This window comes from Antechinus flavipes, chromosome 1 (assembly GCF_016432865.1).
Source record: "Antechinus flavipes isolate AdamAnt ecotype Samford, QLD, Australia chromosome 1, AdamAnt_v2, whole genome shotgun sequence".
NCBI lineage: Eukaryota > Metazoa > Chordata > Mammalia > Dasyuromorphia > Dasyuridae > Antechinus > Antechinus flavipes.
In genome coordinates, this window is record NC_067398.1 from 264,835,825 (window position 1) to 264,852,089 (window position 16,265).

The following is a 16,265-nucleotide window of genomic DNA, read 5'->3' on the forward strand; positions in this document are numbered from 1 at the left end:
TTAGATAAAATATGCATGAGTTTCTATTTTAGTTTTGTAAATACTAGTCAGCAACACAGCTTAAATGAAGTATAAAATGTTCAAGACTTAGAGAGCTAAGTTTAAGTAAAAACATTTCCTGAACAGAACTGGTATTTTTTTTTTTTAAATTCAGACTATGAAGCTTTATACTGAGCAACCATGTTCAATCCCTGCCCCCCCCCCCCAAAAAAAAGCTCTTAAAAAAAAAAACAGGGTCTTCTAACCAATATATTAGTAATTCAACAATTAGTAATTAATGATAAATTCCACAAACATTTATCTGTTGATTTTTTCAGTTATTGAGTATTTATTTGTTCTCCCACCTTCTCCATTTGGAGAAAAAAGAGAAAAACAAAATCCTTTTAACAAATATGCGTAGTCAAGCCCAACAAATTCTCACAGTAGACATGTCCAAAAAATGTATGTGGTTTTCTGCAACATGAGTTCATTGCCTTTCTGTCAGGAGGCAGGTAAAAATCTTTATCATTTGCCCTCGAGAATCACAGTTAATTATTGTTTTGATCAGAGTTTTCAAGTCTTTTAAAATGATATGTTTTTACAAAGTTATTCTCATACACAAACTGCTCTTTTTCCACTTTACATCAGTGTTTATACAAGTCTTCTCTATAACTGATAGGCATCCCCTCAATTTCCATTCTTTGCCTCCACAAAAAGAGCCGCTATAAATATTTTTTGTACAAATAAGTCCTTTCTCTTTTTAAAAACCTCTTTGGGATATACAGACCTCTTGGTGGTATTGCTGCGTTAAAGAGTTTGCATAGTTTTATAGTCTGTTGACCATAGCTGGGAACTGCTCTATAGAATGGTAATCCAAAGATTTTATATCAAATAAATGGAATTGCCTAAAATGATCAAGACAATATCAATTTATAGAAAAAATGCTCTTTCTTGTGTCAAATGTATACTTAAAAAAATATGAGGCAGTTATTGCTAGACTTTCACAAATGATTTTCTATAGACAATTACCATTTTAGAATCATGGAATGTACAAATATATAAAAGATTACAAACACCATTGCAGTTGTTTTCTGTTGTGTGTGTGCTTTTTTTTTTTTTTTAAGTATTTGATTTAACAAAGCAAAATATAATCTTAAAAGTTTATTTCTGGCAAGGAAACTCCCATTAATGTATATCGGCATTGGAGACCAATATCTAATGGAGAGAAAGAAGAAATTACAGTCAGAAAAAGTAGTGATGCTATTGCTGTCACAGTGATTTAAAGCTGGAATATCTGTCAGGACAGGCAGACAGGACAAACCTCATCACCAAATATGGCAGCATAAAAGACACACTGCCTTACAAAGCAAGAAGAAAACACAAGAGATATACAAACAATATGTGGGAGGTGAAGACCAGAGATGGTGATCCTGTGTCTCATTCTTTTTCTGCCTTCTACTTTTCCCCCTTTCTCACCTCTTCTCTTTCAAGGGAAAGATGAATCTATATTTCCAATTCTTGCCTTTAGTTTGCTGACGATTTTACCATTTAGTACAAAAGAAGCTGGTTTCCCTAAGACAATATTCGCTAAAATTCTAGAGGCAGCTAGGTGGTGCAAAGGATAAAGATCTGGGCCTGAATTCAGGAACACTCAACAGTGTTGTCCAGTAACCCTAGACAAGTCACTTAAATACTGAGTGCCTCAGTTTCCTCAACTGTAAAATAGGGATAATAATAGCAACTTACTCCCAGGGTTGTTGCAAGGATCAAATGAAACAATATTTATATCATGCTTAGTAAGTGCCTGACACTTTGGGCACTTAATATTATAAATGTTTGTTCTCCTGTTCTTTTTATGTAGCCAAGAGAGATTGGTATAGAAGAAAGATTGATAGATTCTATTACAGCTAAGAAGCATTCTTTAGCACAAAATTGGGACATTGAGCAAAAGAAAATTTTATTGATACATATTTGTATAGCTTCCCCAAATTGGAAACATACCTAAATCCACTGAATCTGAGATACTACTGGTGAGAAATGTGTTTGTAAATGAGTTGGAGGAGCTTTCTGAGACAGCTGTTTCAATCATTCTATTCCTTTTGACCAACTATAATGCATAAAAATTTCACAACAAATGTGACAAAGTACATATTAAAATGCATCATTTGTTGACCACAACTAAATAAAAATTATAATCAAAGAAGGGCATTTGAAGAAAGTATTCAATTCAAATTCTTTCAATTTTATCATTTATCCCTTTCAAATCATCTTAGACTATTGCAATAGTCTCCGAAAAATAATTTCCTTCTTGTGAAGACTGAGTTAGCACCTTGAATGCCTTAGAATCAGCTGGAGTCAGGATAAGCAAAAGTCCTTGGTCTTTATTCCAGGTCTTTAGGGGTAAAAGTGAAGGGGATGGACACAGGATTTTCCTGACCTTCCTTCTCCTCATCAACCGCCAAAGTGACTCTGGCTTGTCTTACTCCACTCCCCTAATCCCTCCTACAATTCTCTGTATACACCAAAAGATCGAGCCAGCACAGAATAGTGGGAAGGGCCATTTTCCAAGCATATGTTAATAGAGTATTGTCCAATCGGTAATTAGCCTTAAGAGCCTGGTTGTCTGATTCCAATGCATTGGCTCAGAGTTTCAGCCCTCTACACCTTCTCTCTTCCACTCTCTTTCTCTCTTCTTCTCTCTTCTTTCCTCCTACTTTTCCTCCCTGCCTCTCTGTGTGTGTCTTTATCTCTGTCTGTCTCTGTGCCTCTCTGTCTCTGTCTCTGTCTCTCCCCCCCGCACCCCAACACATTCACCACACAGACACCAAGATTATTCATATTACAATCCAAATCAAAAAATCTTTTTTTAGGAGCAGCTACCAGTTGCTTCAATGTGGCATTTAAAGAACTCCATAATTTGCTTTCAATCTACCTTTCTACTTTTCCACATTAATCTTCCTCACAAAGACTATATTCCAAACAGATCAACTTATTATTCCCCAAATTCAATTATCATTTCCCTCTGTGCATCCACATATTTTTATATCAGGAACAGACCTCTTCTTCCTCTTTCCCTTTCTGAGTCCTTATCTTCCTTTAAGTCTCAGTTTAGGTCCCACTTTATTCAGTTCCTTTCCCTTATTTTCTCAACTAAAAATGTTCCCTTGCTCCTCAAATATTCCTAGAGCACTTTGTCTAGCCCCCTCCTTTGCCTACATCATTATTTTTTTATTGCAGTTATCTGTGTAGGTATTGTATTACATAAGCAGATATAATTAATATTCCAAGTTTTAGAATCCTAGTATCTTCAAAACATCATAAACATGATTGGTACTTAATTAATGTTCATTAAATTTAATTGAATCATCAAAAGCTTTTTTTTTTGGGGGGGGGAGAATGGAATTGAAATTCTATTTATAAGATAATAAAATCAGAATGTACTGGACCATAACACATCGCACTGGATTTCAAGATAAGGAGTCACTTCAAAGTAGCATTATTAATCAAAATAAGAAAATACTTGTATAGTAATAAAAATATGTAACTAGTATAAATGATTCTATTATGATTTAAACAAAACAACAATTCTTAGTCTAATGAAAGTATCTCTTTCTTCTTATAAAAGAAGCCTTGTTTCTGTTGGCATTTATAGCAATATTTTGTTATAAAGATTCATTTTCCATTGGAAAAAGTATCTGTTAATCTATTTATTATATGTACTTTAAAAATAGTCAAATTATCTTACATATGAATACATTGCAGACAAATTTAGTAACTTTTGATGCAAAGAAATAAAATGGAAGAAATAATGTTGTTCTTCCATTCTGGAAAAGCTTAGACGTGTTATGCATATTTAAGACATGCAGGAACAGTGAGGATATTGTTCAGTTGTTGTTTAGTTTAAAAATTATCTGCTGGGTAGCTGCAAGAGAAAAAGAAAAACAAATGAACAGGGAAGAGAGAAGAGATAGGAGAAACAGTAGAAAAGAAAAGCAAAGAAAAAGATATCAAGGAAGTATGAACTAAATGGTTTATATAGCTTGGACAATATATAGTAATCAAGATCAACGGAGAAACTCCTACTAGCAAGCTGTAAAGACAAGGAATAGAATCCTGGTTGAAATACTTAGGGGAAAGGGGGATATAAATTAAGTTTGAAAAACACAGAACTATAAACAAAGAATAATTGTATATTAAAGAAGGAAAACAGTAATGTTAGAATCTAAGAATACAAATAAAGAAAGAGTGTCAATTCAATAAGCATTTGGTAACAAACAGATGGACTTTTCTGTCAGACACGAATAAAAAAGACAAATGGATAAGTGACTCAAAAACAGTGACAGAAAAAAATTAGATAATTACTAACATAATTTCATCCCAGAAAAAAGGAGCAAGAAGCAAAGTTATAAATATCAGCAACAGAAGAGGCAATCCCAATGTAGACACAACTGATAAAAAAAAAAAACTAAATAACTGAACCATCAATATCATCATAATAAAAACCATAAATATCAAGTACAAAGAGTTCCCTAAATACTTATAAGGTAATTGAAATGATTTACTTCAGCTTTCATTCTCTTCTTTACCCATTGTTTGGTTAAGAATTCTTCTCACAGCCATTGTATGAAAATTACCATTTCCCTCTAAATCTGTTTATGATGTTGTTCTTTGGGAAGAGTATCCATTTGAATTCTTAATACCCTTAGCTCAATATCAATAGTGACATTTTTGCTGTAACAAAACCAAAAGAAAGAGTTTGCAGCTAAAAGGAATAGCTCACTGAGTCTCCTTGGAGAGGCAACAAAAGAAGTTAGTAGAGAAGATTTTGTTGTATGTACCAAAACTATGAAAAAAGTTATTTCATGGGTTATCTGGTTATCACCAGTGATAATATCATTGATAAGTATTTGCACAAAGATAAATATTAAAATAATCGCAGCTTTTCACCAACTTTGATGGCTAAGGATAACTAAGTGGTAGAAAAATTTTATAAAGATTTTGATAGAGGCAACTGGATGGCATTATGGAGAGAGCCCTGAATTTGTAGTCAGAAAAACCTGAATTTAAGTACTGCCTCAGACACTTACCTATTTAAACCTGGACAGGACATTTAACCTCTTTGTGCCTCACTTCCTTTATCTATAAAATGAGAGGATTGGACTAAATGATCTCTAAAATTCTTTCCAGCTCTAAATCAATGATTTTATAAGATCTTCCAAATCAAAATAATATCAAAATAAAATCAAAAAACCCTGCCAATGGAGGGCATCAATGAAAAAATGGAAAAATATGTGATCTCTCCTTTTATTTTTAGAATTTCAAGTTTAGTATTTGACTGGAGGTTTTTAATTTGTTCCTTTTCTAGCATTTTTAGTTGCAAGCCCAATTCATTGACCTTCTCTTTCTCTATTTTATGCAAATAGGCCTCTAGAGATATGAAATTTCCCCTTATTACCGCTTTGGCTGCATCCCATACATTTTGGTATGATGTCTCATTATTATCGTTTTCTTGGGTGAAATTATTAATTATGTCTATGATTTGCTGTTTCACCCAATCATTCTTTAGTATAAGATTATTTAGTTTCCAATTATTTTTTGGTCTACTTTCCCCTGGCTTTTTGTTGAATGTAATTTTCATTGCATCGTGGTCTGAAAAGGATGCATTTACTATTTCTGCCTTACTGCATTTGAATTTGAGGTTTTTATGTCCTAATATATGGTCAATTTTTGTATAGGTTCCATGAACTGCTGAAAAGAAGGTGTACTCCTTTCTGTCTCCATTACATTTTCTCCAGAGATCTATCATATCTAACTTTTCTAGTATTCTATTTACCTCTTTGACTTCTTTCTTATTTATTTTGTGGTTTGATTTATCTAATTCTGAGAGTGCAAGGTTGAGATCTCCCACTATTATAGTTTTGCTGTCTATTTCTTCTTGCAGCTCTCTTAATTTTTCTTTTAAGAAATTAGATGCTACACCACTTGGCGCGTATATGTTTAATAGGGATATTGCTTCATTATCCATGCTACCCTTTAGCAAGATATAGTGCCCTTCCTTATCTCTTTTAATTAGATCAATTTTTGCTTTAACTTGATCTGAGATCAGGATGGCTACCCCTGCTTTTTTGACTTCACCTGAAGCATAGTAGATTTTGCTCCAACCTTTTACTTTTAACCTGCATGTATCTCCCTGCTTCAGGTGTGTTTCCTGTAAACAACATATTGTAGGAGTCTGGCTTTTAATCCATTCTGTTAACCGCTTCCTCTTTATGGGGGAGTTTACCCCATTCACATTTATGGTTAAAACAACCAATTCTGTATTACTTGCCATCTTGTTAACCCCTGTTTATGCTTTTCTCCCTTCTTACCCCCCTTCCCAGTATTAAGCTTGTGAGCACCACTTGCTTCTCACACCCCTCCCTTTTTAGTATCTCTCCCCCCCCCCCTTAGATTTTCTCTCCCTATCTTACCCCTTTCCCTCCCCGTTTCCGTATTCCCTTCCACTTAGCTTATTCCTTCCCTTTTCACTTTTCCCTTCTCACTTTTCAATGAGGTGGGAGAAGTTTCACCATAAATTGAATATGTCTAAAATTTTTCTCTTAAAGCCAATTCTGAAGGTAATAAGATACCCACTATATTCATCCCCCTCCATTCTTTCTCTCAGATATAATAGGTTTCCTTTGCCTCTTCATGAGATGTAGTACCCCCACTTTACCCTTTTTCTGGTACAATGTCCTTTCCACATCTACTTTCTAGAACAAGGTATACATGTATTCTTTATACATCTTTATATCAGAAATATAGTTCCCAAGATTAATCTTTACCTTTTTAGATTTCTCTTGAGTTCTATATTTGTAGATCAAACTTTTTGTTAAGTTCTGGCTTTTTCATCAAAAATAGGTGAAATTCGCTTACTTCATTGAATGTCCATCTTCTTCCCTGGAAAAAGATGCTCATTCTAGCTGGGTAAGTTATTTTTGGTTGCATACCAAGTTCTTTAGCCTTTCGGAATATCATATTCCAGGCCCTTCGATCCTTTAATGTGGATGCTGCCAGATCCTGGGTGATCCTTATTGTGGCTCCTTGATACTTGAATTGGGTTTTTCTAGCCGCTTGCAATATTTTTTCCTTCGTCTGAGGGTTCTGGCTTTTGGCCACTATATTTCTTGGTTTTTGATTTTAGGATCCCTTTCAGTGGGTGATCAATGAATTCTTTCAATGTCTATTTTATCCTCTGTTTCTATGACTTCTGAGGAGTTCTCTTTGATAATTTCCTGGAAAATAGTGTCCAGGCTCTTTTTTTCATCATGCTTTTCTGGGAGTCCAATGATTCTCAGATTGTCTCTCCTGGATCTGTTTTCCAGGTCTGTTGTCTTCTCCAGAAGGTATTTCACATTCTTTTCCATTATTTGATTTTTTTTTTGGATTTGCTTGACTGATTCTTCTTGTCTCCTCGAGTCATTCAATTCCAATTGTTCAATTCTGATTTTTAATGAAGTGTTTTCTTCACTCACTCTTTTAAAATCTTTTTCTAATTGTCCCATTGAGTTCTTTTGTTCTGTGGAATTTTTTTCCATTTTGCCCATTTTGTTTTTTAGAGAGCTATTTTCTGTTTCCAGTTCACTAATCCTATTTTTCAAGGATTTTATTTCTTTATCCAGTCTCTCTTTAAGTGAGTAGGATGACTTCTCCAGACTTTCTTGCCAAGCCTCCCTCTCCTTTTCCCATTTTTCTTCTAGCTCCCTTGTGAGAGTCTTTTTAATTTCTTCTATGAGATTCATCTGTGCTGAGGAACAGATGATCTCCTCTTTTGGGGATTCACCTGGAGACTGTCTGTTTTTAGTCTCCTCAGGATTTAGAGTCTGCTCTCTATCTGTATAGAAGCTGTCAAGGGTTAAAGTCCTCTTCAATTTTTTGCTCATTATGTCAAAGAATCAAAGACAAACTAGCAAAAAGAAAAAAAGAAATCACCCCTAATTGGAGTCTGCTTTTTTGGGGGAGGGGCTGGATGGTGTTACCGAGCTTCCTCTACAGATTGCGGGGGGGGGGGGGGGGGGGAGGTGGGAGGCAGTAGCGAGGCACTAGCCTGACTGCGCTGCGCCTGCGCTCTGAGACTCTGAGAGCGTGCTGTGTCACTGAGGGGGGTGGGGTGGGGGGCTGTGGCCAGGTCCCGAGAGACTCCAGCTGTTTGGGGTTGTATTCTTCGCCCCGGTATTTTTAGCTTCTCTGCTTGTCTGCTGGCTTGCTGCCAGAGCAAAGTATCCAATTCTGTAGCAAAGCTCTCTCCTCAGAGACGGCTGTGATCACACCCCACCCCCTCTCCAGTCTGCTCGGCTGTGAGCTGCCTGCCGTGCTCTCAGTTGTCTGCCCTCAGCCTGCGCCCGATCCAACTGTCCCAGCCCGCATGTAAAAACAGACCTTTCTTGGCGAATCTCAAGGATGGCTTCTCTTGGTAACTATTTGTGGGGTTTTTTTCAGTCAAGCATCAATTCAGAGGCTTGTAATGAAATGGATAGTGAGAGAAAAACGCGGAGCTACACAGCTATGTGCCTCCTCTCCGCCATCTTGGCCGGAAGTCCAAAATGGAAAAATATGTGGAAAAATATGATTCAGGAGAAAAAAAATCAGAGAAGCCAAAACCTTATAGATTATATAGAAAGAAGCTTCATAGCTCTCTATTAAAAATACATTTAAAAATCTGTTAGGCATTTGACAGTGACTATTAGAATATCAAATAACATCGCAAAGGATGAAACTGATGTTTTAACAGACAGAAAATTTTTTCATGCATTTTAAAGTTATCCTAGAGTCAGATATCTATGCCTAGTGAGACAACACTCATCAGAGCTAGATCAGAATTTATAATAAATAAGAACAAAGTAGTATAATAAGAAAATAACATAGCATTCAACTTTAAAAGATTTAACCCTGAATTATTTAAGCAATGTATTGAAATTCAAAAATAGAAAATGGACAACAGAAATTATGCTGATAATACATTTTTATTCAGATGTTAAAGAACCCAGAAAGTATATTAATCAGCAAATATTCAACTTACTTAACAAATGGAGAAAAATGGCTGTTAAGCAACACCAAATTAGATTATAAACTTATCTGTAAAATCTTTTGAAGAAGGAAGATGAACAATTAAGAGCAAAATTTCATAAAGCAAAGAGAAGCCATGGAGGGCAAAACCAGCATAAACAAACAGTTGCTTGAAAGGTATAGAGAATGTAAGATCCTATTTGTCCTTATTTGTTGATTACCAAAGACAAACAAATAAACAAAAAAAAAATTCATTTCATAGAGCAAAATGTCACTGTTTGGGCTTTTTTACAGCAAGATAACTCCCATTCATTCTTTAAATTAGACTACCAAAGTCCAGGATGATTCCAAGGACAGTACAATTTTCTGGTGGAGAGGAGTAGACATGAAATCCTGAGTAGAGACAAGCAGAAAGTTTAGTATGAAACATAGATGGATGGGAAATGCAATGGAGGCCTGAGTCTGGGCAAGATAAGGAGGAAATTCCAGATTCAATGAAATAATAGTTATTTGAGTACCCTTTGAGCCATCTGGAATTTGTTATGGTTTATGATAGAAAATGCTACTCTAAACCTATTTTCTACCAAGCCATTTCTCCAGAAGTTCTAGTTGAGTCCTGAAACTGAGGAACTGAGTCCTTCCCTAAGTAGGGTTCTTGATTTTATCAAACAGTGGACTAAGCTTGATATTTTCTGATTTTTTTTCCTTATCCAATTCATTGATCTACTTTCCTATTTTCTTTTTAATCAGTTTTGCTGATATTATTTTATAATATAGTATTTAATATGCTATATTTTTTATCTTCATTCCTACTCTCTCCCCCCACCACTTTATTTCCCATTCAATTCTATACCAAGAGTTTTTTTACATAGGATATATTAGAATAACAGCTAACCAAAACATTTCTGCCAGGTTTTTAATTTTTTTTCAGTGTTTTCATTAGTGATATTGACCTATAGTTCTCTTTCTCCTCATTTAATTTAATATTCAGTATTTGTTTCATAAAGAGAGTTTGGAAGAATGTTTTCTTTCTTAATTATTTGGAATAATTGCTTAGCATAAATATTACATTTTCTTTAAACACTTGATAGAATTTTCTATTAAATTCTGGACCAGAGTTCTCCTTTATAACATATTCAATCACACTTTTTGGCAATGAGTTAAGATTTATATTTTTTGTTTTGCTTATATTTTTGCAGATAATCTTATATTTTTTCTAAATTCTCAGTTCTGCTAGCAGAAATATATATATGTAAGAGAGAGAAAGACAGAGACAGAGAGAGAGAGAGAGAGAACTATAACTGCAGTAACTCAGTAAATTCTGGCGTTTTTTAATATGTTGTAAATTTACCTTGTTAATTTTTTATTTTGGCAATTTGATTTCTCATTTTTTTGAATAGGTTAATTAAAGATTAGTTTCATCATTTTCTAATGTTTTTTCCCATTTTGTCTATGTCACCTCTAATTTTCAAGAATTCTTTTGTGCTAATTTGGGTTGTATTATAAGTTCATTACTTATTTATTTTAACTTTTGTAAATGCCTCTATCTTGTTTGATCAAGAACAAAATTCTTATGTATAATAGCATGATCTATTTCTCCTCTAATTTGTAATAATGTGATCTTTAATATTGCAATCAAGTATCTATTTCAAATTTATTGTGGAATATAGCATGTTAGTCTAATTTATGTCAGATTGCTGTCCTCTTTTCCCAGAATTTTTTTAAAAATCAAACAGGGAATCTTTTCCTAAGTAATTTGTTTTCTAGTTGATCAACTCAAAGTTATTTCCTAATTGTTTCTATGATTTAGTTTTTGACCCATTCATTCATGATGTCATGTCATTATTGTCTATATTTAGATCTAAATGTTATGCTAATGTTCTCTATTCCTTTATTGCATTATGACATAAATATTGCTAATTTTTGAAATTTGTTTATCATTTCTTTCTGCCTTGGTAGATGATTTATAATGGTAAGGGTACTGCTTTTAAAAATGTATATTCAATCTTAAATTTTCAAATAGTATCTTTTTTGCAATTAGGTATACTTCATTTTATTGCTTTTCATATGTTCATTTTTTAACAGTTTGAAAATTTGTGGCAACCCTGAGTCAATCAAGTATATTGGCAGCTCTGTTTTTCAAACAGCATGTGTTTATATTGTATCTCTGTCACATTTTTGCAATTTTTATAATATTTTAAACTTTTTCATTATTATTATATCCATTATGGTGATGTAATCAGTGATCATAGGTTTATTATTGTAATTGTTTGGGGTTATCACAAATTGCATTCATATATGACAAAGAAATTTTTTGATAAATGTGTTCTAACTTCTCCACAGACTGCCATTCCCCCCCCGCCCCCCACCTTCTTCTCCATGGGCGTCCCTATTTCTTGAGACATAAAAATATCGAAAGAATCCAAAATGCTTTAATAAAAAAAAGATAGCAAATTACTATCAAATACATAAAAAAAAAGAATACAATTAATGACCCTACAATGGCTTCTAAGTGTTCAAGAGAACAGTAGAGTCAATCAGTGTAGCAAACTTCATTGTTTTCTTAGTTTAAGACATTCCTAAAGCCACTCCAGCATCCAGCAGGGAGCAACCATCAACATCAAAGCAAGACCCTCCACCAGCAAAAAGATTTTGACTCACTGAAGGTTCATATAAGTTAACTTATTTTAGCAATAAAATATTTTAATTAAGTCTACATAGTGTTTTGTTACATATAATAATATTGCACACTTAATAGAGCACAGTATAGTATAAATATAACTTTTATATGCCTTGAGAAAACAAAAAAATTCATGTGACTCACGTTATTGCTATCTTTACTTTATTGCATGATCCAGAACCAAACCCATTATATGACCAAGGTATGCCTATACTCTGTTCTTTACTTTTTATTTGCCTTTTCCCCAGATGTATCCAACTCTGAAAGGAAAATATTAAAATTCTCTTTAATTATTGTGTTATTAGTTAGGTCTTTATGCATTGCTGTTAAGTTTCTTTTATAAATCTGGATGGCATTTGATGGATATATGTTTTAAAATGATGTTACTGTCTTTTTGTTCATAGTACCTCTAAGTATAATGTTCTCTTTCTGTTTGACATTCTTAATATTATGAATTCTTACTTTTGCTTTGAATGATAACAAGGTTTCAATTCCTGGCTTCCTGGATCCCCTGATGCATTACTAATTTTGTTTAAGTCCCTCATGGCACAGGCAATTAGGGACCACAGTGGATAATCTGACCTGAAGTCAGGAGGACTCATCTTCCTGAGTTCAAATACAATCTTAGACACTAGCTTTGTGACCCTGAGCAAGTCTCTTAATCCTGTTTGCTTCAGTTTCCTCATCTGTAAAATGAGCTGCAGAAGGAGATGGCCAACCATTCTAGTATCTTTGGCAAGAAAACCTCAGATGAGGTCATGGAGAGCTGGACATGATTGAAATGACTGAATAACAATAAAACTCATTGCACAATGTATGTATCTTTATTTTTTTTTATTGTTTCTTATATACATCAGATTCTTGGGTTTGGTTTTCTTATCCATTCTACTACTTTCTTTTTTTTAATTGGATTTTTTATTATGTTCACATTTAAAGCAATGATTGTAAGACTTGCTTTATTCTTTTTATTTCCTTTGTAATGATCTTTACTAGCTTCCTATTTTAAACCAGCACTTTATCCCTGCAATTAGTTTTGTTTATACACATGATATATATAGTCAACATCCATAGAGTTCCTACACTATTCTTGTTTATTTTTTGAATTTTCCTAATTAATTGTAATTAAATTCAGCTTCTTAATCTTGTAGCATCTGGTTTCAAGATATTTTCATGTACTTTGTCTTCTTTCTTATTTTTATTCTCTTCTAATCTTGACTATTTTGAGTTTTATTCTCCTATTATATACTTGGATATTGTTATTTCTGACTTTTCATGATCCCATCTGTGGTTTTCTTAGCCATTTCCTTTTCCAGCTCAGTTTACAGATGAGGAAACTGAGGCAAACAGGATGAAATGACTTGCCACACAGCTAGTAGGTGTCTCAAGCCAGATTCAATTCATAAAAAGGAGTGTCCCTGACTCCAGGTCCATCTCCTATACCATCTAGCTGTCCCTACACTTAACAGGTACAGAATTTTCTAAAAGTGTCTTTAAAAAATTCTACTTCACTGATGAGAAGTTTCTGGAATATCACATTTGAATCCCTTCCTTTTTAGTACATCTAACAATTTTTAACCACTTTCCCTTCCTATTATTTGTTTAATTTTATATTATTTTGAGAATTTTATTTTTGATAGGGTTATTTTCTCCTGTATCTCCTAGGAATATAAATTCATAAAGGAAATAGCAAAGTATAGTGAGAGTCATTTTGTATCCTGAATCCTATTGCTATTGCTGTACATTCATGACTATTCACTATCCCTCCTAGGCCACTATGTTCTCTTTGTAGATATATGTTCCTCCTACTTCTTGGTGTTCTGACGCTTTTGCCTCATCCCCCACCCCAGTTATCTTTAAAACTTCTCTACACATGTCCCTTTGATCCCATCCATCATATCTTCTTTAGCAGACTAAAGCCTGAATAATCCCCCCCTCAATTTTGACTTCTCCTTATTAAAAAGTTCTTTTCCTACATATCCAATTATCTCCCATCTTTCATTAGACCTTGCCATCTGCTCAAGCTACCATCCTATATTTCTCTCTTTCTCTGTCAAACTCCTTAAAGAGATATTTATAAACAACTCTGAGGTACCACCTCACATCTGTTAGATTGCCTAATGTGATAGAAAAGAAAAACAATAAATGTTGAGGAGTTGTAGAAAAATTGGGACACTAATGCACTGTTAGCAGAGTTGTGAATTATGGAGAACAATTTGGAACTGTACCCAAAGGGCTACAAAACTGTGCATATATTTTGACTGAGCAATACCATTAGTAGATATGTATGTCAAAAAGTTTAAAAAAGATGAGTAAAAGACATATTTGTACAAGGGTATTTGTAGCAGGATTTTTTTTAATGTCTAAGAGTTGGAAATTGAGGCTATGTCCATCAGTTGGGAAATGGCTGAACAAGATGGGATATATGATTGTAATGGAATATTACTGTGCCCTAAGAAATTATGAGCAAGGGCAAGCTAGGTGGTGCAGTGGATAGAGCACCAGCCCTGAAGTCAGGAGGACCTGAGTTCAAATTTGGTCTCAGACACTTAATGCGTCCTAGCTGTGTGACCCTGAGCAAGTCACTTAACCACAATTGCCTTGGGGGCGGAGGGAGGGGGGAAGATGAGCAAGATAACTTCAGATAAGGCTGGAAAGATTTACATGAACTGATATAAACTGAAATAAGTGGAACCAGAACACATATACATAATAGCAAAATTTATGATGAAAAACTGAGAAAGCTATTCTCAGTAACAAAATGATCTAAAAAAATCTCAAATGATTCATGATGAAAAATATTTTCCATCTCCAGAGAAAGAACTGATGAATCTGAATGCAAATTAAAGCTTATCACTTTTTACTTTCTTTGTTTTCTTTGTGGGTTCCCTCCCCACAAAATGACTAAAACAGAAATGTTTTACATGATTACACATGTATAATCTATATCACATCGCTTATCATTTCTAGGAGGAGAAAGGAACAAAGGAGGGAGAGAATTTGGAACTCAAAACATAACAACAAATATAAAAAATGTATTGGTGTGAGATTGGGAAAAATATTTTTTAAAAGCTATTTACAATCTTTACTTCCACTTTCTCTCCTCTCTCAGTTCTCAACCCTTTGAAGTTTGACTTCCAATTTCATAACTCAACTGTAACTACATTCTAAAAAGTTGCCAATGATTCAACATGATAAATATGGAAATATGTTTAAAAGGATTGCATATGTTTAATCTATATTAGATTGCTGTCCTGGGGAGAGGGGAAATGAGGAAGGGAGGGAGAAAAATTTGGAGCACAAAGTTGTACAAAATTGAATGTTGAAAACTATCTTTGCATAATAAAATATTAATGGGGAAAAAGTTACCAGTGATTTCTTTTTTTTATTAACTTTTTATTTTTTCCAAATATGTATAAAGAAAGTTTTCTTGGAAACTGAATAGATGCCCATCAACTGGAGAATGGCTGAATGTTATGATAAATGAATGTTAAAGAATATTATTGTTCTTTAAGAAACAACCAGCAGGATGATTTCAGAAAGGCCTGAGAGAGTTACATGAACTGATGCTGAGTGAAATGAGCAGAACTAGGAGATCATTATACATGGCAACAACAAGACTATATGATGATCAATTCTGATGGACGTGGCTCTCTTCAACAATGAGATGATTAAAACTAATTCCAATTGTTCAGTGACGAAGAGAGCCATTTCTAAAGAGAGGACCGTGGGAGCTGAATGTGAACCACAACATAGCATTCTCACTCTCTCTGTTGTTATTTGTTTCCATTTTGTTTTCTTTCTCAGTTTTTTTTTCTTACTTCTTAATCTGATTTTTCTTGTGCAGCAAGATAACTGTATAAATATGTATACATATATATTGGATTTTGTAATGGGCCAGAACTCTGGAGAAATATTCTTGAGACAAGGATTCTTATAAGGTGTTAACAATGGAATTGATAAGACAATAGTTTAGCATGGTGATTAATAGTTCTCTGGTTCAGTATGATTTAATCTTACAACAAATAATGGTTCCCTAGTGATATAATGATTGGCTTATAATCAGTATGAGGAACTGATTTAATTGTAATAGAGTATATAAACTGGGGAAAACACAGCCAGAAACAGAGAAGACTTGACCAGCCTCTGGTGGCTCTCCTGCCTCCTGCATTCCTTCACTAAGAAGACCAAGGCCCATCTGAAGGTCCCCCAGAAAGCTAGCCCAGCTCCAAGTGAAGGAGACAGATTGTGAAGGAGATAATAAAGACTTTGGACTTTATTCCTGACTATTCTTGTGGTGATTATTCTGCTGAAACCAAGGCTCATTTAGATGACCTCCAGAAAGTTAGCATTATAGGGTTTAACATATATTTTAATATATTTAACATGTATTGGACTACCTGCCATCTAGGGGAGGAGGTGGGAGGAAGGAGGGGCTAATTTGGAACAGAAGGCTTTGCAAGGTCATTGTTGAAAAATTACCCATGTATATGTTTTGTAAATAAAAAGCTTTAATTGAAGAAGAAGAAGAAGAAGAAGAAGAAGAAGAAGAAGAAGAAGAAGA

The 16,265-nt window shown here is 34.1% G+C and overlaps 1 protein-coding gene across 1 annotated transcript in view; it reads right to left on the bottom strand.

The window, feature by feature from the left end:
- Positions 1-16,265, bottom strand: part of IQCK (IQ motif containing K) — a 140,404-nt gene that overhangs the window by 73,712 nt on the left and 50,427 nt on the right. The window lies entirely within an intron of this gene.